Below are 26,801 nucleotides of genomic sequence, written 5' to 3' on the forward strand. Positions count from 1 at the left end.
TTTGGAAAATAAACCTACTTTTTGAAAGATGTAAAATTAAATTATCTAGTAGGTTTTATTTATAATTAGCTTTCTTTTTAAAATCAGGTTTACTGAAGTTTATTTTACATACAATAAACTTCACCAATTTAAATTATATAATTAGGTAAGTTTGCAAGTGTATTCAATCATGTAACAATGACAATCAAGATACAAAACAATTTCAAAACCCAAATAGTTCCCTAGTACTTCTTTACAGTCAGTCCGCTCCACCATATTTGGACCCTGGCTAACATTAATCTGCTTACTGTCAATAGAGTTTTGCCTTTTCTAGAATGCCATATAAATGAAATCATACATTATGTGATCTTTTGTGTTTAGCTTCTTTCACACTTTTTGGTTTTCACCCAAGTTGCATGGAGTGTATTATTTTTATTGTTAAAGAATATTTCATTCATATGGATATACCACATTTAGTTTATCCATTCATCTGTTGCTAGACATATTAGTTATTTCAAGGTTTGAGTTGCGAATAGAGCTGCTATAAATATGTATAAACAAATTATTGTGAGGACATATGTGTCATTTTACCTTAAATAAATACCTAGGAGTGGAATGGCTGGGTTATATAATAAGAATATGTGTAACTTTATAAGAACCTGCAAAACATTTTCCCAAGTGATTATAAAATTTTACACTTCCTGTAGCAAGGCGTGAGATTACCAATTGTTCCACATCTCATTTTAAGTGCAATTTTTTTCACAAGAAGTAACAACTATAAAGGTAATAGAGATTATTAATATGTAAATTCGGTTCTGAATCTACCTCAGAGAAGTGGCATGATCATGGTAGCCTTTGAAAAGCGAGTTTAGCTTTGAGATTTATATAAAATTTCTGTGAAGGATAAATTTTTACTCTTTAATCAAGCTTTCCCTATCCAGTCCATTAATTCTTTATTGAAATCTTGTTCAATTATACTTTCTGCAACACAAACAAAAAGTAAATTATTCACATGCAATATGTTATGCACTTAGAATTATTATGAAAGAGAAATGCTTTTTAAGGCTTTATATTATAGCTAAATATACCAATGGAAATATGGTTTGTAAAGTCTAAGTTATTGTATTAGTTTTCTAAAGCTACTGTAACAAACTGCCACAAACTGAGTGGCTTAAACTAATGTTTAATAGTTCTAAAGGCTAGAAGTCTGAGGCGAAGGTGTCAGAAAGACTGATTCCTTCTGAGGGATGTAAGAAAGAATCTGTTCTATGTCCTCCCCATAGCCTCTGGTGGATTGCTGGCAATCTTTGACATTCTTTTGCTTATAGAAGCATTACTCCAATATCTACCTTCATCTTCATGTGACATTTTCTCTGCATGAATGCCTATGTCCAAAGTTTTGCTGTAAGGATACCAGTCATATTGTACGAAAACCCAACCTAATAACCTCATTTTAACTTGCGTACCTCTACAAAGACCCTATATCCAAATAAATCATATTCTGAGATGTTGGGGGTTAGGACTCCAACATATGATTTTGGGAGTATAAAATTCAGCCAATAACAATTACATTAGATTCAATGATGACTGTGCTTACTATCATAGTATAAAGTAATAATTATTTGTAAATTCATAATAATGTTAAGTAAAGAGATACATTCAAGCCTCTTTATGATTGAATTGCTTTTTACAAGAACTTCACTTTTATAGATCTGAGTAGGAATATTTCTGTAATAATTAATGATGACAAAACATTTTGGAAACAGTTTTCTTATTATTATGAGAAGCAAAAAGGAAATCATTTATATCCCTGTCCTCTTCTATTCTACTGTCTCCCCTCCTCCTCCTATCAAGGTCCAAGCAGAGCTGGAGATTGGGCTGAGATCCAATTTCCTAGAGAGTAACTTAGAGTGACTCAGAAAGGTAAGCCTGACTATGGCCTCTTTAATTCTGTATTTGATGACAAGGGAACTTGGTTAGAATTGGTGAGACTTCTCTTGCTGAGAACATACATTTAGCCAGTTTTCATAATGCTTAAAACGTATATGTCTATTTTCACAAGACAGTCTTTTCCTGTTTTGGAGTGGTCAGACATTTTATTTTTGTACAAAATTATCTAAAGTTGCAGATAAACTTACAAAACTGTGCTTTTATTAAGTGACTTTTTAAATAAAGTCTTTGATATTCTGAAAAAAAATTAGAAAATTTAAAAATCTCAAAACTTTTATCAGAGGTGGTAAATTAATTAGATAACATTATATTTTAAATAAAATAAAAATCTAGGTATTTACTTTTTGAAATTGTGAAATTAAAAAAATACAAAAGGTGATATACAATTTTGTTAATTTCATCTATAGAGGGTGAAAATGTAATCATGTATATCATTTTCTAAGCTCCAATATTTTTATAATATTTATGGTAATTGTAATGGTACCCCGAATTTCATGTAATTATAGAATGACTCACATCTAATTCTAAATTGTAGTAATTGATTCTAGAGTGAGATTTATTCTGTGGTTATGGAAACCAATGGCATTTACAACAAGAATAAATTAAAGCAAATGAAGAGGAAAGTTTTATTCTATGTAATACTTAGCTCATTATATTCCTAAACGACTCTGCCAATCCATGTTCATCAATAGGAGATATGGTGTGTGCAAAAAAAAAAAAATGAATAAAAATTTATCAGCAAGGAATAGCCTATTTCACAAGCATAGAAATTGCTATATTATAATCTATGTGCATTTCTTCTTCTTTGGCTGCCATATTCAAAGTATTAAAACATACAGATAGAATAATATATCATTAAACAATATTTCGTTTTTACTTTGTGTTAGAGATGGAGTCTAGAAATATTTTCTGTTACTTTGAATGAACTTACCCTTTCAAGATTTCAGTCCTTTTTAAAAAATTGCATTGTGCTTTACATTATTATGTGTGTTTATTAAAATTCTAATAATTCAAGTTAAATCTATTTTTTTACAATTTTTAATTTTTTTTAAAGACTATGACATTGATACATTTGGACTTGAATTCTGAATACAAGGTTATCATTTATTAATAGCTATATAGTAGGCAGAATAGCGCCCTCTCCCCAGGATGTCCCATCCTAATCCCTAGAACTGGTAAACGTGTTACCTCACATGGAAAAAAAAGAACCTTAAAAATGTAATTGAGATAAGATATCAAAATGGAAAAATTATTGTGATATCTAGGTGAGCCTAATATAATCACAAGTGTCATTATAAACAAGAAAAGGAGTCAGGAGCATCAAACAGGAAAATATGATGACAGAAGCAGAGATCAGAGTGATGTTATAGCTGGCTTTGAAGATAGAAGAGGACTATGAACCAAGGAGTTCAGGCAGCCTCTAGAAGCTATAAAAAGAAGAAAACAGACTCTCCCTTGAATGTTACAAAAGAAGGTAGCCCTGCTGACACTAATTTTAGCCTCATGAGACCTCCAGAACTAGAAGATAATAAATTCGTGTTGTTTTAAGCCACTAAATTTAAATTTGTGGTAGTTTGCTACAGCAGCAAAAGGAAAGTAGAATGTGAAAATGTTATGATTGCAAGATAGCAATCCTTTAAAAGACTCAGAATTAAAGACTCTTATATTTACCATGTGACTCCACAATTTCACCTTTGGGCATTTATCCTTCTAAAATGAAAACTATGTTTATGAGTAAACCAGAACACAAAAATTTATTCCAGCCTTATTTGTAATAAGAAAATACTGAAAATAATCCAAATTCCCTTCAATGTGTGTATGATTGAAAAAAGTGGTCATATTCATACTAAGGAATACTGCTCAGCCATAAAAAAGAAACAAACTTTTAATACATACAACAGCCTACATTGTCTGATGCAATTCCAAATGTATAAAAAGGAAATATTTACGACAATTATATGATAATGGCATATAAAGTTAAGTAAGATTTCTACACTTGACTCTAGTAAAATGACATTAGTAGAGTGTGATAGGTTATACATACATAATAATACTTAGAGCAATCACTAACAAGGTGATTCAAAGAGATGTACTAAAAACACTATATATATATATATAAAATTCAAAAAAATATTCAAGTAATGTATAGAAAAGCAAGAAAAAAAATGAGATGAAAAACAGAGAGAACAAACAGGAAAAAAAATGTCAGGCTTAATCTTAAATACATAAATAACTACAGGAAATAAATATTGTGTAAATACACCAATTAAAAGACAAGGATTGGCAGAGTGGATTAAAAAAAAAAAACAACAACACAGTGTGTAACTGCATACTTTCCATAAGAGACTCGCTTCAAATATAATAATGTAGGCAGGTTTAAAGTCAAAGGAAGAAAAAGGATATATCATGCAACATTAATCAAAATAAAGAAAAACTGGCTATATTAATATGTAAAATAGACTTCAGTGTGAAGGAAATTTTCAAGAACAGAGAAATACATTACATAGTGGAAAAGGTTAACCTACCAATCCTAAATGTGCAAACACCAAACAACAGTGGTAAATATGTGAAAAACAAACAAACAAACTAGGTAAAACAAAGGGAAAATAGACAAATTCACAGGTTTACCTGGAGACTCCTATAGACTCCTCTCAACAATTAATAGAACAGCATAAACAAATATAAAATATTGTACAAGGATCTCAAAACATCAATATATAACAAGATCCAATTGACACATAAAACACTCCATCCAACCACAGAAGAATGTAGATCTTTTCAAGCACTAACAAAACATATGCCACATCATGTTTGTAGAAGACCCAACATAGTAAAAGCGACAATTCTCAAAATCTTAATAACCCAGCAAGATTATTCTAAGTTTATATTATTAAAATTTATATGAAAAAATAAAGGAACTGGAATAGATAAAAACAATTTTAAAAAGAAAAGTAAAATGGGAAGAATCAGACGACTGAATTTCAAGATTTATCAGTAATATAAGACTATATGATATTGGTGGAAGCATAGACAAATAGTTCAAAAAAACAAAAGAGAGAGCCTCAAAATGGACCCACGTGAATATGTCTAACTGATTTTTGACAAAAATGCAAAAGCAATTCAATCAAATGAAGATAGCTTTTTAAGGAAATAGTGCTGGAGCAATTGCATATTCATAGACAAGCAATAGATAGATGGTGATGATAGATATGTTGACAGATTAGATAGATGATAGATAGATGATAGATATAGATAGATAGATAGATAGATAGATAGATAGATAGATAGATAGATAGATAGATAGATGATAGATAGATAGATAGATAGATAGATAGATAGATAGATAGATAGATAGATAGAGACAGACACACAGACAGACAGACAATAGATAGAATCTTGACTTAAACTATACAACTTTCATCGAACTTAACTCAAAAGGGATAAGAGATTTAAAATGTAAAACTATAAAACTGTAAGAATAAAATGAAGGAGAAAACTTTGGAACCTAAGGGTTTAATGGACAGTTCTTAGACATGACAGAAAAAAATTGTAAAGAAAAAAATTGGTTAATAGGAAATCATCAAAAACAAAACTTACACTCTAGAAATCATATTAAGAGAATGCAAAGACTAATTACTCACTAGGCAAAAATATTTTTAAACCAGATATTTGACAAATGACTCACATCTAGAATATATAAAGAACACTCAAAATTCAATATTAAAGGAAGCAAACACTCCACTTAGAAAATGGCAAAGATATGATGTGACATTTCACAAAAGATATTATATGTATGACAAATTAACAGGAAAAGACTTTAAACATCACTAGCCATCAAGGAGATAAAAACTAAGGCCATGATGTAGTATCACTACACACTTGTGAGAAGAGATAAAATGAAAAAATAGCAACAGTACCATATGCTGGTGAGCACATAGAAAAACTTGATTTCTCATATGTTGCTAGTGAGAATGTAAAATGATATAGCTACTCTGAAAAATAGTTTAGCAGTGTTCTTAACTAAATATACACTAACCACATGGCCCAGCAATTGTACTCCTGAGCGTTTATTCCGAGAAAATTTATGTTCACACAGAAACCTATAATTGCTTATACCAGCTTTATTTTTAGTCACCCCCACCCACAGTTTTATTGAGGTATAATTGACAAATAGAATTTTTTTAAAAAATTCGAGTATATAGCAACTTTATTTGTAACAGCCAAAAATGAGAAACAACCCAGATATCCGTCAACAAGGAAATGGTTAAACAAATTGTGGTACATGCATACTATGGAATACTATTCACCAATAAAAAAGCTAAATATTGATATACACAACTCAAGTAGACATCAAGGGTGTTATGCTGAGTGAAAAGAGTCATTTTCAAAAGACGACAGTTTTACTCTTTTTGTATAACATTCTTTAACTGACAAAACAATAGAAATGGAAAGATTAGTAGTTGATAGAGATTGCAGATTGTGGACGGATAAAGGTGTTACTATAAAAGGGTAATACAAAGGAGTTCTTTGTGATGATGGAATATTTATGTATCTCGATTACGATGTCAAGTACACAAAACTATACTTGTGATAAAATGATTTAAAACTATACACATATATTGTACCAATGTCAGGTCTTGATTTTGTTATTGTATTATAATCACATAAGATGAAAACATGGGAAACTATGATTTGTACATATGTTCTATCTGGTTTCTTTTTATTAGATACAGAGTAACTAAATGCATTTTCTGCTTGAGTACTAAAAGAAGAGAAGAAGGAAGAAAAGACAAGGACGAAGAACAGGAGAAAGGAGGATGAGAAAAAAGAGAAAGAGGAGAAACCACCAAAATAATATAGGATAAGCATGCTTATAAAAAAATAGCTTTACCAAGAATCAGGGGAGAGTTTATAATAGCATATTTGAAACATTTGAGCGCTTGAAATTTAACATATCAAGAAGGCTTATGTACTATGAATTTAAACAAATTTGCAACTCTTTTTGTCTTCTTTGCATTTAATGTAAGAATATACAAGTTATTACCAACTCACTGCCTTTAGAACTAAGTATAAACCTTCACTTTTTTAAATAACCTTTCCCAGAACAAGGATTCCACTTCTAGTGAGTCTAATTTTTCTTCACCTTGTTCACATGGCTAAAATTATGTGATAAGTAACTGCTGTCCAAAGTAACAGAATTGCTGCAGAATAAACTCACAAAACAAATTACTCTAAGATATGCAATGTCAAATCTAGTTTGAGATTTAGTAACATTATGTTGAGACATCTTTATTTTGTTTAGTTTTCTTTTGGTTTCAGAATAAACTGTAACTTCTAGAGGAATGATTATGAATCGTACTTTATCAATATTATGGAAGAAATGTTAGTTAAAAACAATAATTTGAATCTTAATCAGTTTATGCGCTAATTTGAAAACTCACTAGATGATTATATCTTTTAAAAAACAAATCAACATTTATTAGAAAGATTCGAAAGATTATGAATGTTACTGTTTCAAAATTTTCAATGAGTTAAATTGATGAACCATTTTTAACCTTTCATCTAACTAATGTATACCACTTGAAATAATCTGACCTTTTGGGGGGAAGAATTATTTGTTGCACAATAAGATTATATTTCAGTCACCTTTCCATGAAACATTTCAGACTTCACACTTGTCAAAATAGTTGCTTTCTCTCCTAGGGACACATAACATGTTGTACAATATTTCAAATAGGTTATCTCACTGAATTATGACTACTTTGTTACTTAAATTGCATTTCATACTCAATTATTGGTGTCATGCGGGCAAGTAAGTTATCTTTTTTCATATTTCTATATACAATGCTTCAGTTATGCCTGGAGTGTAGACAGTGCTCTGCATATGTTGTTCAATTATTATTTGCATCATTAACTCAGCACTGCATTTCAGTAACAGCATAGCTAAAAGATCATTTTTGAAAGAATATATTTAAAGTTAGGATGAATGTTCTTTTCGATGGTTTATACACATAAAATTGCTCACTTTTCTTAATGGAACTCAGGTTAAATTCTCAAAATAAGCTGTCTTTTGTAGAATCTATTAATTCATTCAGTTCCTCTGCACTCGACATATACTCTTGCCATAGTAAATGCTTCTACCAAACTAGATTATAGTAGGTAACATTTCTCCAGAATAGTTTGGTTTTGCTTTCAATTTATTTCCTTCTCATATTTTCCATTATTGTCCACATTTCTCTCATTCCCGCTATTACGTTTTTATGTACACAGTAATTATGTAGTTAAATGTTTATTTGATAATGTATTATCAGATCACTAATTTGGCAAACCATTTCCCTTTAAGTGATGTGAAGGGATGGATGCCCAGGGACAGGATGGTGAAGCCATGATCTTTGGGCTTTTATACTCCTTTCCTTCCACCCAAAGTAAAAATCACAATAATAGTGAATCTTTGGCTTTGCTTACTATATGATAATGTATATAATCAACATAATAACCTTATAAATAAAGCAAACACTATTATTTCTTGCAATTTCTTTGAAATTAAAAGGTAGTGAAAGGAGAACATAATTGACATTTCCCGCTTGCCCTTAGTATTTCTGTGGAAACTGAGCGGGGGCTGGCGGGGGGGGGCAGGAAACGGTAGCCAAAAGGCTAGCCTTTGGTAGCCCTGGAGATTGTTTTAATTAAAAAAAAAAAATAGAAATAGAGGAGATACTAGGTGCAAAAAAAAGATAATATACCATCAAGGGGAATAAGACCTGAATCCTCTCTTTCCAATTCATATTCAAGAGAGAAAATTAAGGATTTTCACTCTTAAATTCTGATTCTTGCCTTTGTCTCAGATTGGTCTTTATACACTTCTCCCAAATTATGAAGAATCATAATTAACTTTGTTTAGTAACTTTTTAGTGAATGGTTTGTGTGTTTCTGTTCATGAAAAAGAGTGGGAAAGGGAGTAAAGGCTAGGATGTATAAATGAGAGTGGAAGTTTAAAATTATTTGGTAATCTTGAACTGTTTTTCTTTTATATTATTATTAAAGTTTAGTTAAAAATTAAAACTCATACAGATTATTGCATAAATTTCTAATCCCACGGTTTAGTACTCCACCCCAAGAATATAAATTACATATATATACAGTGTACATACAGGGCAGTATATACCATATAATATATACAGAGCATATACTACTACTCCTATACTACTAGGATAATGGTATATATAACTAGCACATATATATATATGTATATGTATATGTATATGTATATGTATATGTATATATACACACACAGAATGATATGTATATATTCAGTTAAATAAATATATTTGACTTATTTAATGCATCTTATTCTATGTCCTTAGATATTCTAAAGAATCCTTTTTAGAAGTAATTTTCCTGTTATATGACTTAACTACTCAGATTTTTCCAGAAACATACTTGCTTTTACTAGTCCTCCTTTACTTTAACTAATTTGAATACATTTGAAAGCATCAAATTCTAACTTTCTTGTGAAGGTAACTGGCAGGTATTGATTTGTTTTCTTAATAACCATCAATCATCCACAAAGAAAATCTGGGGATACAGAATGCCAGTCTTAATGATCCAGTAGGCCATAAACACCACAGATTGCAACTCACTATTTAACTATTAGTGGCTCTTTATATTATTTATATACTCTATAGAGTATATACACTAAACACTCAACAGAGTTCTTTATAAACTAAATTTTAAAATGCAGATTACAAAAAGAGATAATCACAATAGCAACAGAAGAGGGGGATCTTGAGTATAGAAACCTCATATGTACCCTGGTCCCTTTTTTCTTCCACTGGAAACTTCTGTTTATGGCTGATCCAAGAGAGTCTGAAATAATCAAATGTAAATAACAAAAAAAGAAATAGACATTTTTTTCAAACATACTATAAGACTAAAGATATAAAATGATCCTATGGCTGTTCTAATAAAGAAAAGCTCAGCAAAACAAATTAATGGTGTCATGAAGCAAAGGAAATTATCAGATATGAATGCACAGTAATTGAAATATTGAGAAAGTAATTACAATATAATTGAAACACAATCCTAAATTTGTTAAAGAATTGCAGCTATAAAGGAAGACTGCAAAGAAGAAATAACAGGGAAAAAAAAACACAGAGATAGACAGCAAACAGGTGATTGCTAAAAAATTACTACCAAAATAAATGTTGGTAGAATCCAAAAGGCAAAGAGAGTAAAAATCATAGAAGGTACAATAAGGAATATGAAAATACAAATGAGAAATTTGTTAAACATTAAACAATAAAAGAGAGAGTTAGCTCCTCAATTTTCAAGTTAGTGATTTTTTCCCACCTATATCCATTCCACTATTTATTCCATTTTTTTGCTCTATTTTATTGTTCACACATAACGTTTCCACTAAATATTGTTTTCCTTTGTTCTTTTTTTATATTACTATTATATTGCTTTATTTCTTTATTTTTTTATCTTTAAAATGTTTAATGTATCTGTTTTAACACTTCTGTTTTACATAGGATATATATATATATTGAACAAATTATGGTTTTTATTTTGAGGCTACTGACTCTTCACATATCTCTGTATTTTGATCTGGTATTTCGTATTTCTCTAGGGGGATCTAAACTCTGACCCATAATATATACTGTTCGTGGGTCCACTATGTGAGTTCAAAGACAGTGTATCCTCTCATTTAAAGCTTTGACATATCTTAAAATCTCTCCTTCTTCACTGTTGTTTTTTGTTCTTGTTCAGAATCACACAATTTCTTGCCTAAAGACTGAATAAATATTCTAAAAAAAATTTTTTAATACTTCTCTTTGGTCTTCCTAACAATATGTTCTATATACTATGATCAGAGTCACTTTCCCAAATCAGAACATGTAATTTTGTTACTCCTCATGTTCTATACATCTAATGACTCTCCAGTGTATGTCATAAAAAGTCAAGAGTCGGGAAGATATTGTAGTAGTCTACTCTGTCGACTCAGTCAAACTGAAACTATACTTTTCAGGAAAACCTTTCCTAGATAGTACCAAGTTAGAGTTCCTTAAAGTTAATTTTTTTACAAATGAAAATAAAATTTGGTAGGTAAGAGTGAAGTAGCAGCTAAGAAACGAAGTAACAGATATTCCTTCCTTCAGAAGAAAAGTTTTCCGTAGACTTCTCCCAGATCTTTGTGGTCCTGTTTGGGAGCTGGATATGCTTGTTTTATTTTCTTTTCACTAAGGTATCAATTATAAAGTGAAATTATTTAGCTGTCAGGTTCAGAGAACATTTGTAGCTAACACATATTTGTCTAATAGAAAAGCTTTCTTATGGATAATTTTGTTTTCATACATTGCTAGTAAATATTTATGATATTTTAATTTCTGCTCCATCTTTAGACAGCAGATGGTTGTCAAATGACCTTGGATAACTACTTCTACAGATATGGCTATAGTATATGAACAACTCATTTTGTGTTTTGTCTTGGTGACTTCATTACTTTTTATTAAAATTGTTTTGACAAAAATCATCCTTTATTTTATGTATTCTAATCTATGCCAAAAAAAATCTATAATTAATTAGGAAAGATAGCAAAAGGAGGTTTATGGGAGAGACGGACAGACAGAAAAAAAGGAAAGGGAGGTCCTTTATATCATTGGCTCCCAATTTGTGGGCTTCAGATGCTTGGGAGAGTCATGAGCTTGTTCTAACTGGTCTCCTAATACAAATAATTATCAAGTACTGTCTGTGCACTATTATAACATTTCATAACCACATATGGCTTTTTGAAGTCTATGGATGCTTTGATTAATAATATGCATATTAATTTAAAAATATTGCTGTACTTCAATTTGATCATTTTTACAATGTATTTTCTCAATATACAAATGCTACAAATGAAACTATCTTATATTTTCCCAATGTTTTCTCATACTCAGATTGGTTGGAAACTACTGCTTTATAATACCGATATCAATAAATGTGTCATGTTTGCAATGGTTTACCTTTCTGAATAAAATCTATGCATCACATTCAGTGTGAGATTGGGGATTACAAATAACAAATTATTTGTGAGTTCTTAATTATATATTTATAATCTTATGCTATATTGTCTCAGAAAAAAATATTTTTAAAAAGATAAAAACCAAAACACTTTCTGCTTTCTCCAAATTGTGCATTATTACAATCCTATTGTTTTGGTTGCTCAAATTCCATGCATTATTTACATTTAGAGGATAAATTAATTAGCACTTATACCTAAGTGTGAGAACAGATTTTTATAGGTCGAGGATCAAACTGGATAAAAATGAAGGTGGCATATTGCAATAATACTATTAGAGCCAAGTTATACATCTTTATCTGCTATTGTTCATCTTTTGTTTTGCCCTCAAAAATCAAAGCTAAAGTCAATCTTTACTTCTGATCTAATGTGCTAAGATTTCTACATTTTTACTTTCCCTAGTGAGTCTGAAGTTCTGGTACTACAGCCTCTCAGAGAATCAAATGAAGCATATTGTAGCGTTGGATTTTCATGTTATAACACTTGTCAAATATTTTTGAAGGTGATTATAATGCACATAGTTTCAGTTATACTGAAGTTATACTTCAATGACTTTTTATAAGTATGACTCTTAAAAATGTATGCGTGTAATTAAATTATTTATAAAACAAAACTGTAACATTTCTCAGAAATAGAGAATCTGATTCTTGAAGTAAAAAGGAGGTGTTGGAGATTTTTCTGCACAGGGAATCTTGACATCTACTCAGACGCGGTCAAAACTTAAAGAGGTTTTCATCCCCTCCTTTCATCTTGGTTGAGTTTTTCATTACTTTCTCTCCTGGAAAAAAATCAACAGAGTAATTTTTATTTTCAGAACCTAAAAGATCGGATAAATTTTGCATTTCTCTTTCTAAAAACAATTTTAGAAGTTAATTACAAAGTGCAATTCACAAATTCTTCATAACTGTTTTTCGTTTTTGTTTTTTGGCCTGGTTAAGATATTTTCAAGTTTATCCGTTTTAAATATGAGGTTCCAAGTAAAAATTTATACATAAAAAGAATTCTTAATTTTCTAAGTTAGTCTGTATATTTTTTAACAAAATCCTCCCAAGATTTTTAATGGGACTTTAAAAGATTATCCTAAATTTCATGTGAAAGAGGAAATGTGAAAATGTAGCCATGATCTTTTTAAAAATTAAGAACAAATAAAGATGTGAGCATCTATAGAATATGAGCAAGTAATAAAAATGCCATTTCGAATAAGTAGGAAATGACTGTTTATTCAATGAATTATATAGGGACTATTTGTTGATCTATTTGAAAAAAATAAAAGTAGAAAGAGGTTCCATTTATATTGTCGTATGATAGTGAAAAAAAATCCATATCATCAAACACGATAGGACAGAAGAATTTGTTGAGGAGGTTGAAGCTGGAAAGATCTTTTAAAATAAGTTTTCAGTGGCTGGCTGGTTGGATGGATGGATGGATAAATAGATTTGCTTACAATGCTTTTTATAACTTTCGTACATGAAAAACATCTTAAGCAAAAAGCAGACAAATATATTGTGACCAAAATTTATATAAAGATTTTAAAATATTTAAGGAGATAAAATTCCAATAGAAAAATGAACAAAAGATCCGAAGAAGAATTTAACAGAAGACAATTTGCAAATACTCCCAAAACATATAAAATATGTTGGACACCACTATTAATCAAGTTAAATCAACAATGAGTTACAATGCTTCATCTGCGTGGTAATATACTGAGCATGCATCTTGCATACTTTTTCAAATTTTCTTTACTATCTCATTCTTTCTCTCTGGTCAAGCAGTAGCTTTTGAAAATTGGCACAAGGAAGCTTTTACCGTTCAACAACTGGGATCAAAAACTAAAGACACTTCTGTCGTTTCTCTCTTCATTGCTCAGGTGCAAATCTTCCCTCTACCAGATCCACATAAAATGCTTTAGTTTGGCATAAGATGCTGCTTTCTGAGTGGCCACTAAAGGACCAGAATAGGCAACCTGTAAGTTCAGGGGTACCACCTTCCTGTGAGGTGAATCTTGATAAATAAGAAAAAGGAAGGGGGTGGGAAGTATGTAAACAAATTTTCCCCCTTTTGTCCCCTAAGTGGATGAATGTAAAATCTACATTATATTTACAAGAGTACACTTAGACTAGGGTAAAGAATGAGAACAAGACCTAAAGAGCTGAAAACAGCTTTCTTAGGTGTTCATAGTAGGCAGAGGCATGAAAATTTTATCAAAAATAAATTAAAAAGTCAAGCTTCTAAGATTAGATTTTGGGAATCTAAATGAAGTAAAAGTAGAGGAGAATGTGTTCAAATTACCTTCATAATATCTTTATAAAAGACCCAGATCACAGATTGTAAATATTAATACAAACACACTAGATTGAATATTAATTGTTTTGTTTTATTGCCCTGATTTTATTCTAAACTCACATCTGTACTAAAAAAAAATATTCTTTCATATGTTTTAAGTGATCAGTTAAAGATTTTAACATTTATTAACGTCTCAGTAAAATTAATAAGTGATTCTAATCAAAGCAGAAGTTTTTACTAATGGGGATACAGCCAGTCATATTTATGACAGCTTAGCTCAGTTTTGTGTTAATATACACATTTTCTTCTACAAAAATTATCCTATGTATTTTCTTCTTCTTCTTCTTCTTCTTCTTCTTATTCTTTTTTTTTTTTTTTGTAATCATAAAACTAAGAATAACTTGTCATTTCATAAGTAACTTGTGATTGTTTGACTTTGGGTCTCATCCTATCACAAAACCCTGATTTAAAAAATATATTTAGAGTAACGAGAATTTGGTAGGCTTTCTGTTACTAGAAGTCAAATATATTTTTATTATAAGTTCTTAATTGGAATAAAGATTTCAGCCCTATATCTCTTAGCAGATATTTTCATTACTAACATCTTTGTTAAAGCCTAAACTAATACATTGATGAACATAACTAATGATTAGAATTTGGCCATCACACTTTACTATATGATATTACACTTATTTTCACTTTTATTCTCAACAAGTTCATGAAACACTGTTGTAACTGCATTGCTGCAACAGGTGTTAAAGGGATTGGGGGCTTATACAGAGTCTGAGGCTCCTGAATACAAAGTACACATAAAGCATTAAACGATAATGACTGAATAAGGTAAGGTGTGTGGGGGGGTAGATATTATTCTATGACTAAAATGGTTTGTTGAATGTTCTTTGACTACTCTAATCTAGAATTCAATATATAACTAAATCCTATGTCCCCCTCCTCTTCCCACCAGCAACCACCATTCTATTCTCTACTTCTATGAGTTTAGCTATTTTAGATTTATCATATAAGTGGAATTCTTTAGTATTTAACTCACAAACAAAACAAAGCAAATGAAAAACTATAAAAGAATAAGAAAACATTCGGAGGAGGTTGACTTTGGTAATGGCTTAATGGTAATGAGTGTATGCATATGTCCAAATTCATCAAATTGTATACATTAAATATGTATGGTTTTTTGTATGTCAATTATTTCTCAATAAAACTGAAATATATATTATAATAGATAGTCTAATGCTTCTTCCTCAATATGATCATTTTAGGAAGTATAAAAGCCCTTAAATCTATTCAGAATTTTCTAAGATCAAATGCGACCACATTTCTGGATGAGGTCTGAGGTACTGATGATTTATTTGCAAAGAATTTATATGAGAAAAATTTAAAGTTTTGCTTCAGGCTTTCTGTAATAAAAGGCATGCAAGGAAGAAGAAAAAAAATAACTTTATATTGTAATCACAAACTAAACTATTTCATCCTTGGTTCTAATTGAGATATGTAGATATTTAGGAAATTTTTAAATATTATATATGTGTGTGTGTGTGTGTGTGTGTGTGTATAAAATGATTTTGTAATAAATAAGAATGTTATAAATAACTAAACTTATGTGTTAACTAAGATTAACGTCATTTTTATGTAATTACTATTGCAATTTTGTCATTGAAGTTAGCTAGGAAGTAAATTAACAATACTTAGGTCATTTTAATTCATATGGTAAATTAATGTTAATGTTTCTCTTGTTATTACTCAGAACAAAAACAAATTAATCCACCTAATATTGCTATAACATTTGGCAGGCTGCAAGTCTGTGGAATTTACTGATTACATTTTGCTTTTGTAAAAATATCACAAGTATAATTAATGACGAGAGTAGTTCATTGCTGTATTCCATCATCAAGTGATATTGCTACACTTAAAATTCTGGTCTGGATGTGTCTACATAGTGACAAGTTATCTAGATTAACTTTACTTGCCATCTTCACTTTTAAACTAGTTATTGGCACAAAGGGAAGGACAATGAGTGATTTGACACAGTGAATAAAGCCTACATATAGGTATAATATATATATATTTTTTTATATATAGGTATACAATATATATAGGGGTGTGTGTGTGTGTGTGTGTGTATTTCCCTTCAGAGATGTTAAAGACAAAATGAAAATATTTAAGTAACTACTGGGCTAGAGTTTTTCAAAACCTAAATAAATATATTTCTCATATTTATCCTGTTTGGGACTCAGGCAGAATAAATGCATTCTCTTTCTATTGCATATCATAGTAAAACTAATGAATATCAAAGATAAAGAGAAAATACTTAAATAGCCAGTGGAAAAAAGAATATTATCTTCAAAGGAATAGCAATAAAGCTACAGCTGACTTTATAAAGAAATGTGGAAGCCTCAGGAAAATGGAATAACTTATTTAAAATGTTCAAGGAAAATTGTCAACATACAATTATATTTCTTCCAAAAGAAAGGAAAGATGAAGGAAAGGAATTTTCAGACCATTAAAATGAAAAAAAAGAAACTATCACTCTTATTTTATTTAACTAAACTAAATACCAAAGGAATTCTTCATGTTAAAATAAAATTGTTTTAGATAAAACATGATAATGTAAGGAAGAAGAAAAGGCAATAAGAAGGTTATAAATGTAGATAAATATAAATATTGACTATATAAAAACAATGAGTAAATCTAGTAGGGGTTAAATAGACATAAAACAAATATACAAGACAATAAAATATAAAATATAGAAGAGTAAAAAAGAGTTAAAAGTTTCTGAAGCTGTGCTCTCCTATAGAACTGCCAATGTGATTTAAACTTTTTTATTGTGATCTATCCAATAGGATAGACATAGTCACTTGTGCTTATTAGCGCTAGTAATGTAAAGAATGCAACTGAAAACTGAATTTTTTATTTTATTTAATCAAGTTCAATTCACATTTAAATGGCCACATGTGCCTAATGGCTATTGTATTAAACATTGAAGGTCTAAAGATATTTGCATTGCCTGGGAAGGGGTAAAGTATTAATTCAAATTAAGTTGTAAAAAATAAATAAAATGAGCAAGTTTTACTCTTTAGGATAACTACTAAAAGAGCAGTAAAAGAATTAACAACTAACAAACTAATAGAAGGTAAAGAATTACATAATTTTTTAAAAAGTGTTTATTCTAAAAAAAATAAGAATAAGAGACAATTAAAGAGGAAACTTGATTATACATAAAATAAATATCAACATTATAGATATAAATCTTCTTTTAATAACTTTTATTTTTTAATTGCAGTTGGCATATCATATAATATTAGTTTCTGGTGTACAACATGGTGATATATACAACATTTATATAACTTACGAAGTGATCACCCTGATAAATCCAGTATGCATCTGACATCCTACATAGTTATTACCAATAATTGACTATATTCCTTTTGCTATATTTTACATCACCATGACTACTTTGTAACTACCACTTTGTACCTCTTAATCCCTTCCTTTTTTTCATCCACCCTCTCAAACCCCCTCTCATCTGGCAATTATCAAAATGTTCTCTATATCTATAAATTTATTTCTGTTTTGTTTGTTCATTTATTTTGTTCTCTAGATTCCATGTGTGAGTAAAATTACATGGCATTTGTGTTTCTCTGTTTGACTTACTCCACTCAGAATAATACCCTCCAGATTTGGCCATGTTATTGCAGATGACAAGATTTCATTCTTTTTTATGGTTGAGTAATATTTCATTGTATATATGTACCATCTCTTCTTTATTCATCTATTGATGGACACCCAGGTTGCCTCCATATCTTGGCTCTTGTAAATAATGTAGCAATGAACATATAGATTTACATGTCCCTTCAAAGTAGTGTTTTGGGTGTGTTTGGTTAAATACCTAGAAATGGGATTACTGGATCCTTCTTTGTCTCTTATTATATATAGCTTTGGTTTTAAAGTATATTTTATCTAATATTAGTATTGCTGTGTCAGCTTTTTGTTTGTTTCCTTTCTCATGATGTATCTTTTTTCATCTCTTTACTTTCAGTCTGTGTGTGTCTTTCAATCTGAAGTGAGTCTCCTATAGGCAACCTATGTGTGGGTCTTGTTTTCTTATCTGGAACATCTAATCCATTTACATTCCAAGTAATTGTTGATAGATATGTAGTTATTGTCATATTTTATTATTCATATTTTTGATCTGCTTTTTCTCCTTCTTTTTCTTAAAAATGTCCCTCTGAAATTTCCTGTAATACTGGTTTGGTGTTGATGAACTCCATTAATTTTTCTTGTCTAGAAAGCTCTTTATCTGTCCTTTGATTCTAAATGATAACATTGCTGGGTAGAATTATCTTGGTTGTAGATTCTTGCTTTTCATTACTTTGAATATTTGATGCCAATCCCTTCTGGACTCCAAAGTTTCTGTTGAGAAATCAGCTGACAGTCTTAGGTGAGCTATCTTGTAGGTAAATAACTGCTTTTCTCTTGCTGTATTTAAGATTCTTTCTTTGTCTCTAACTTTTGGCATTTTAATTATGATGTGTCTTCTTGGGTTCATCTTGTTTGAGACTCTTAGTTTCCTGGGGTTGTATGTCTATTTCCTTTGACAGGTTAGGGAAGTTTTCCATCATTATTTTTTCTAATACGTCTTCAATTTTTTGCCCTCTCATTTCTCTTTCTACTACTCCTATGATGTGAATGTTGGTATGCTTGATGTTGTCTCAAAGGTCCCTTAAGCTAGCCTCAATTTCTTTTTTCTTGTTGCCATTCTGATTGCATGCTTTCTGCTACTTCATCTTCTACACCACTGATTCAATCATCTGCTTCATCGAATCTACTGTTGATTCCCTCTAATTTATTCTTTATTTCAGTAATAGTAGCCTTCATTTCTGACTGGTTCTTTTTTATGTTTTTTATCTTGTTGCTGAGGTTCTCGCTGAGTTTATTTATTCTTCCCCTAAGTTTATTGAGCATCCTTATTAACCAGTTTATTAACCAGTGTTTTCAACTATGGATCTGGTAGATTACTTGTCTCCATTTTGTTGAGTTGTTTTTCTGGAGCTTTGTTTTGTTCTTTCATTTGGGACATGTTTCCTTGTTTCCCCATTTTGGCTGCTTAATTGTGTTTGTTTCTATGTGTTAGGTAGGGCTGCTATGTAGAGTGGCCTTAGTAGAGTGGCCTTTTATAGAAGGTGTTCTGTGGGGCCCAGTGATTCAGTCTTCCCTAGTCACCTGGCTGAGTGCTTCAGATGTGTCCCTTGTGTAGGTTGTGTGTGCCCTCTAATTATAGTTGAACCTTGGTTGTTGTTTGCATATCAGTGGGAGAGATTGACCTTTAGGGTAATCGACTGTGAGAACTGGCTGGTAAGGGGCTGACCTTACCCAATAGGATTCACTCGAGCAGGGCTCCAGTGTTTCCAGAGTCTGTCATCCTCTAATACAGTCCCAGGTGGTGCCTCAATTCAGTCTGAAACAGGCCACCTGTGTGCTGGCCCCGGAGTATCCTACAGGGGGCTCCAGTCACACCCTGTACCTGGCCGGGGGCCACCTGGCAAGATTCACCAAGCAATTCACAGATGACCACCAATCATACTGGGTTTGGAGGTGCTCTGAGGGACCAATCCATGAGCCAAAGCCAACTGCCACTAGTGCTGGGCTTGAGGCTGCTCAGCAAGAGGTACAGAGAATGTAGAGGCCAGATGCTGCTTGTTTGGATTTTGCAAATCTTTGAAAGATTTTAGAAGAGTCCTAAGCATGAGCCAAGACAGGTTGTTTGTATTGAAAAGCCACTGGAATAGGCTTGGGTGGGTTTGCAAGTTGTGGGGAGCAGGGCCTCAAGGAGTCACCAGTTTTAGTCAGGTTAATAGAGACTCAGATATGGCACTAATCTGAGTCTACATGCCAGAAGCAGGGAGAGCTCAGCTAAGAAACAATGGATTTTTCTAGCAGTTCCGTCTGGGAGGAATCTGCTTCTCCAGCCCTTATCCTGGAGCCAATCAATTCCTCCCCGATGTTCCTGTTGCCTTTCCATCTGTTTCCCCAGTGCTGGATCTCAGAGCAAGAGAGTCTTTCAGAGGATAAAGTCTGCATGTGGGTCCCTTAAGAGGAATATTTGAGATTCCAGCCACTCTTTGTCTTACTCAGCCACAATCTCCACCAGTTTTCATAGCCAGAAGTTGTGGGGACTTCTCTACTCAACACTGGAACCATGGGATGGGGAGCCCGGTGTGGGGCTGGGACCCCTCTTCCTTGAGGAGAACCTTCACAGTTGAGATATCCCTCCTAATTCTTCACCACCACACAGGGGTGTGGGACTAGCCCGTTCTGTGTCTCTGCCCCTCCTACCAGTCTCAAGGTGGCCTCTTCTGTGTGTCCCTAGTTGTAGGACTTCTAGTTCAACTAGACTTCAGGCAATTCCCAATGATAGTTGTTCTATAATTTAGATGTAGTCACGAAAGGAGACAAGTACAGCATTTACCCATTCTGCCATCTTGACCGGAAATGCTATGAATCTTAATACTTCGATATTACATTAAATTTAAATTCACCGAATACTCCAATTAGAAAATCAAATTACAGGCTCTCTTATGTGGGCTAGTACTGAAATGGCTTACGTACATGCATTTTTTCCCTAAATAATGTCTAAATTAGAAATTTCAGTCATGAGATTTGCATAATATTGACAATCACAAGAACTATATTTTTCTTTTAAACTTTAAAACTGGATCATCTGCTCTATTTTTATAAATATTTCCATTGACGGTTCACTTTCTTTAATATATTCATATATGTATATAGACTCTTTTTGAGCATTCAAATGAAAGAGAGAATAAAGATTAAAAGAAAGGAAGAAGGAAAGAAGAAAAGAAGAGAGGGAAGGAGGAAAGAAATTATGGCTTCCTACATAATGAGTATGATTCTAAATGGAGTATTAATTGGGACACTTGAATTAACTATGTTTGTCAACTCTGTGCCCCAAGTCCAGACTTATTTTGAGAACCAACCCATTATTCTTTGAATTTTTTAAAAGAGGCTTTGTCAGTACACCAAGGCAAAGCAAATCACACCTGTCGAGTGCCCAAAGAGGAAGGAAAAAATTAGTATTTACCCCTTCATGTCCCAGATGGAGTTGATTTTTATAGTCACACTCCCAATGATGATCTACATTAAGGGCAATTATTTTTTCATTATTACTTTTAAAATCATTTTAAATCACACATCATTTAATATTGTTCTCTCACAAAAATTAACCTAAAGGTTTTAAAAACTTAACTTCTAAAGTTCTAAACAGCTAACTAATTTTACAAGAAGATAGCATGGTTTCTGCTATTTATTAAAGCTAGGTAGTTTGTAGGCCAACTCTCTTAAAGTACTAAAAAAGGCTAATTTTTGTTAAAGTCAAAACTATATAATTACCACTTAAACGCTGCAAAAATATAGAAAAGAATTCCTCCACTATCATCAAATTATATATCCATTAAGGATCCCAACTTTTCATTTTGTCTTCACATTTGCAAGATAATTAAGTTTTGCCTTGAGGAGTCAACAATTCAAAATCTTTAAGAACAGTACAAATTTCTGTTAATGTAACTGTTTTCTCTGCACTTGTCCAAAGGCAAAAAGCATGTAATATTGTGAAGAACTTAAACAGATAAAAGAATACAATTTGCAACAGCAAAGTTTTAGCAATTATTTTTGACCTAAAGAATCTAAGTTTTTAATACATACTTGACTAGAGGTTGCTATGGAAGCAATTATTGAAACTGCCACTGATTTGTTGTATTGATCTTTAATATGATGGAAGATTGCACAAGAAAAGTACTTATTTGGTTATTTCACATCTTTTTTAATCCTTAGAGTAACCTATAATATTACCATTTTGTGGTATATTTGATTTCATGTTAATCTCTCCCTTTCTCCACTGCTTATGTAGATATAAGCACACACACTCACACATACACACACATACAAATGCAATTTTAAAAAGTTAGTTTATCCACTGTATGTCACTCTGCCAACATACTGGCAAAGTTTAATTTCAAATTATGTCTCCAGGTCTTTTAATTTTCTTTTTCTTCCATCATTCTATAATTTTTCTTCATAATATTTCTTCTTAGTGAACTTTTTGAAAAAAATAAAGTATTCTCTATTATATTTTAAATCGATAATTTATAAATCATGTCCCATTAGGCTCATTATATGTATGGTAGAGACATATACCTTCTAGAAATAAATTATTGATTTCTCAAGTATATGAACTAAGGTCTAATGCCTTCTTTTTCTTCTGTGTTTTTTTTACACTTCACTAAACCATATTTCTTTAATAGTAATGAATAATAAATCAGTATATAAACCAAGAAATTTTCTCTTAACAATTACTTAAGAAGTAACTCAACTTTCTGGTATTTGGTATGACATGAGAAATAGCAATCAATAAAAAAAAGAAAAGGAGAGGAGAAGTCAGGAGAGGAGAGGAGAGAAAAGAATGACAATAATGGTGGTAAAAGATCAAAATAATCAATGCCATGGAGAAATATTTATCACACAATGTATATATTTTAACATCTGTGAGTGGGAAATAAATAATAAGACGAAGTTATAAAATATTCTTGATATGACACACAAACAATTTAAAGCAGGTATAATACCTGGACACATTTCAATGATTAAATTTCAATGATTTTATTTCCTTTTCCTATTAGAACATTACAATTATATTAATCATTTTTTCTATTTAGAGGGACTGTAAAGACATACATGCCTTTTTTTGTAAAATAATTTAAATATCCTTAATGACCGATATTTTTGAAATGTTATTGTTAGTTAGGGCCCTCTGAGAAGCAGATGTCAAGATGAGATCAAATGTACAAGATACCACCAGTACAAAATAAGAAGTAGAAATCCCAAAATGTAAGAAAAGCCTTAAGACTCCACTATAAATCTAACCTCTATGTAAGAGAAAAGGGAAGGAGGGAAGATTGGTTGGTGAGAGTCAGACTTCAATGTGGTTTTAAGGAAGTTTCAGCCAGGCTTAGGGAGAGTCTTTGAGCCAAAGATATTTATTAGAGGTTTCCCACATTTCCAGCAATGTATAGGGAAAACTCTGCGCTTCAGTGGACAACACTTATTTATAGGTAACCTTTTCATGAGTTCTGATTCTATGGGAGATTATAACTCTGTAAGTTGTATCTGTATCGCTGATACAGATACAAAATAATTCTTGTCTATACATACAAACAAATTTTTTTGTAATGGAGAGTTAACCCAAACTGAAGAGAAAAATAGTTCTATCTCCATCTGCACATTCATTTCAATATAAATTTGTCTATTTTTCAGTCTCCTTTGAAGCAGTTATAACATCAACCTGATTATTTTTATTATTATTATAAACTAAATACAATTTTTAACAGGTGTTTACTTGAGAGTAATGATTTGCCCTTAATTTTTTTTCTTTTAACACTGAAGGTCTGGCTGTCCAGTGGATTAATTTAACAGTCTGGTGAACTTCGTCAACAGGGAGGTATACTTCATGGGTAGTTTAAGCCCAAGTATATCTTTTCTTGTTTCCCAGACATAAACTTCTATTTTTAATTTTCCTCTCTACTACTTCTGTATTTTCTTCTTCTTTTGTTGTTTTAGCTCATTTTGTGGAGAGAATTCTTTTACTTGGAAAACTACTATTTTCAAAAAAAAAAACCATACACAAAATACATCAACATTTCAATACATCTTCAAATATTTGAAGACACAATGATGTCTCTGCTTGATCTATTCTTCTACAGACTGAGCTTTCACAGCTTCTTTAACTTGTTCCTCATATGCACTCTTCAGATCTACTGGGTGAATAATGCTTACTCTGGGTTTTCAATCATCTCTTCCAGAGGAGCATCTATAATTACATATAATGCATCATCTCCAGAATGATAAACATAAAGTCACAGTAGGATAGTAAATTTCCTCGAACTGGAGACTAAATCATTATAAATGCAATTGAATATGTTATGGCTTTTTGTTTTGTTTTGTTTTGTTTTGTTATGTTTTGGGGGGGTTGATCAGTATATTTGTTTATTTCCTCATTTTCATCAGAACTAGTGGTCAAATAAAACTTCCTCTGCCAATACAAATGTCATATTATTTTTAAATTATGTATTTTTTAAAAAATACAAATATAAATGTTACACACAGTCCTGTATTTCATCTCTGGTTTCAGCTCATCCGTACAGCCCTTGTGACCTCCACATTCCTGGAATACTTGATGTCTCCATATACAGAAACACACATCATCTCATCGGTCCCCAGGACATTGCATTTATTGTTCCCTCTGCTTGAAAGATCATTTCCAACTCACTCCACCTCACATACACTTGTTTAACTCCCTTCAACTTTCTTTTACTTATTATTTAGCTCTGGCTCCTGGAGGACCCCAGTGAACACTCGGAATGGGTAACTGCCGATTATATGACCTTCTTACACACTGAAGCACTCATTTGTAACACTTAGTCGACATCTCTGTTCTACACTAAGCAGAGAGCTCTGTAAGTACAAGTGCCATGTTGTCTTCTTTCTTATTTCAGCACAGGCAGCCAGCAGCAGATCTGACACCTGGTGGATTCTCTGTATGTAACTATTGAGCCAGAGTCAATGTAATTGTTTTTTTTAAACAATGTAGTGTATCAGCAACCTCTATCTGTTGTCGTTCAGCCGCCTCTTTAATAGCCATTACGGTAAAAGAATTTCAAATGGGAAAAAGACAAGGGTATTCTAGAACATTTCTTTAATTAACATTTCTTAAAATTGTATTGTTATTATGCTGTGAATCTTATTTGTTCTACTTTTGCTAGATGGATTTCATAACACACTTTGTGAAAAGTAACTATAAAATTATACTGTATCTACATTTATTTTAGTAATACTACTTAAAAGCACATGAATCTATGAAATGGTATATAGTGAAAAGAACATAAATTTAAGGACCAGTTAAACTTTTATAAAATTTGAATAGTTATTATAATTTTTTAATCTGTAAAGAGAAAATTACTAAAATATATATGATAGACTCTTGTATTAATTAAATAAAATATGTTATTGGCTTTCACCACCTCCATTAACTTCCTGCCCAAATTCAGTATTAACAAAAGCATTTACTCTAAAAATTTGCCTGAAAATTTAAAAGTATCAATATTAAAATTACCATCCTATAATTTCCTGAAACAACCATTTTAAAAATTAGGAAAATAGCCCTCCTCTTCAGACTTGTGATTTCTCTTCAATTTTTTTTGATTCTTGAAAGATTACAAATATATATATATATTACTTCAGCAAGGTTTTCAGCATTAAAAAATAATTTGCCTTTATCTGAGACTTTGAGTCTACTTAAAAATGGTGAGTGGCCTTCATATTTTCACTATTGTCTTTCATGCAAGTCTACTCCTTCAAGTGTGGAGTGATCTGTTTTAAGAGCAAAGAACAAAAGAAAACTAAAAGTTGTGTAGTTCTACTTTCATTTTTAATCCTATATTAGATTATGTTCCCAATCATATGTCCCATACTTTCTTTGTTCATTTTATTATTCCTAAATCTGCAAACACATTTTGATGCTTTTAGCATTTTTCAAAATCTCTAGTTTGTTCTTAAGACTTCCTGAGGCTATTCTTAGAGATACACAAAAATATAAAATACTTATCAACATTGATATGCCCCCTTGTAAAGTTAGAACTTTTTTAAACAATTTGAGTTTAACAAAATGATCACTACACTACAGCAATTATATTTTTAGATGACTTTCTTTTCTTCCTATTTCTGAAACTTTTCACAACTACACAGTGTGTACTGTATCTTAGCAACTCTCTTACTCTTCAGTTCTATTTCTTTCTAGAATGTTTAATCATTATTTTACATAAATATTTAGAAACGTTAAATTGCTTATTAAAATATAGCATACATTAAAAAGTGCACAAATCAAAAATGTACATATCAATGAATTCTCCCCAAGTGAATATATCCATATAACCAACACCCGATTGTGGAAGTAGAAAAGTTTGCTTTTCCATTTTATGTTATTTTGCACTATTAGTATTATCCTTAATGTGATATGTTTATATGAAATCTTTGAAGTCACGATCTTGATTGTGTACATATGTAAATCTACTTAATAAAGCATCTGTAAACTGTGATATATGCAAGACATTGAAACCAAGTGAATAAGTATGGGCTCCACCCCATCTCCAGGCTAGTGAGCTCCTGCTCTTCCACTCCAGGTTACCTCACCTAGTGTGAGACACATAATCATCTGTAATATGCACCTGGTGGGCTTGACAGTGTTTCTTCATACATTTTAAAGCAGTGAGATTTAGTTTATGTTTTCAGTTTTCTTTATAGAATAAGTAAAATTGGGAGCTCTAATAGATTCTTTTACCTCCCGATACATATCCATTTTGGAGATTTTGAGATGAATCTTTCAAATGCTAGAAGGCAAGAACAGTAAGAAGGACTGAGCCAAACCAATGTGATGGTGAGAAGTGAG

The sequence above is a fragment of the Pteropus alecto genome, unplaced genomic scaffold (assembly GCF_000325575.1).
Source record: "Pteropus alecto unplaced genomic scaffold, ASM32557v1 scaffold22, whole genome shotgun sequence".
NCBI classification, from domain to species: domain Eukaryota; kingdom Metazoa; phylum Chordata; class Mammalia; order Chiroptera; family Pteropodidae; genus Pteropus; species Pteropus alecto.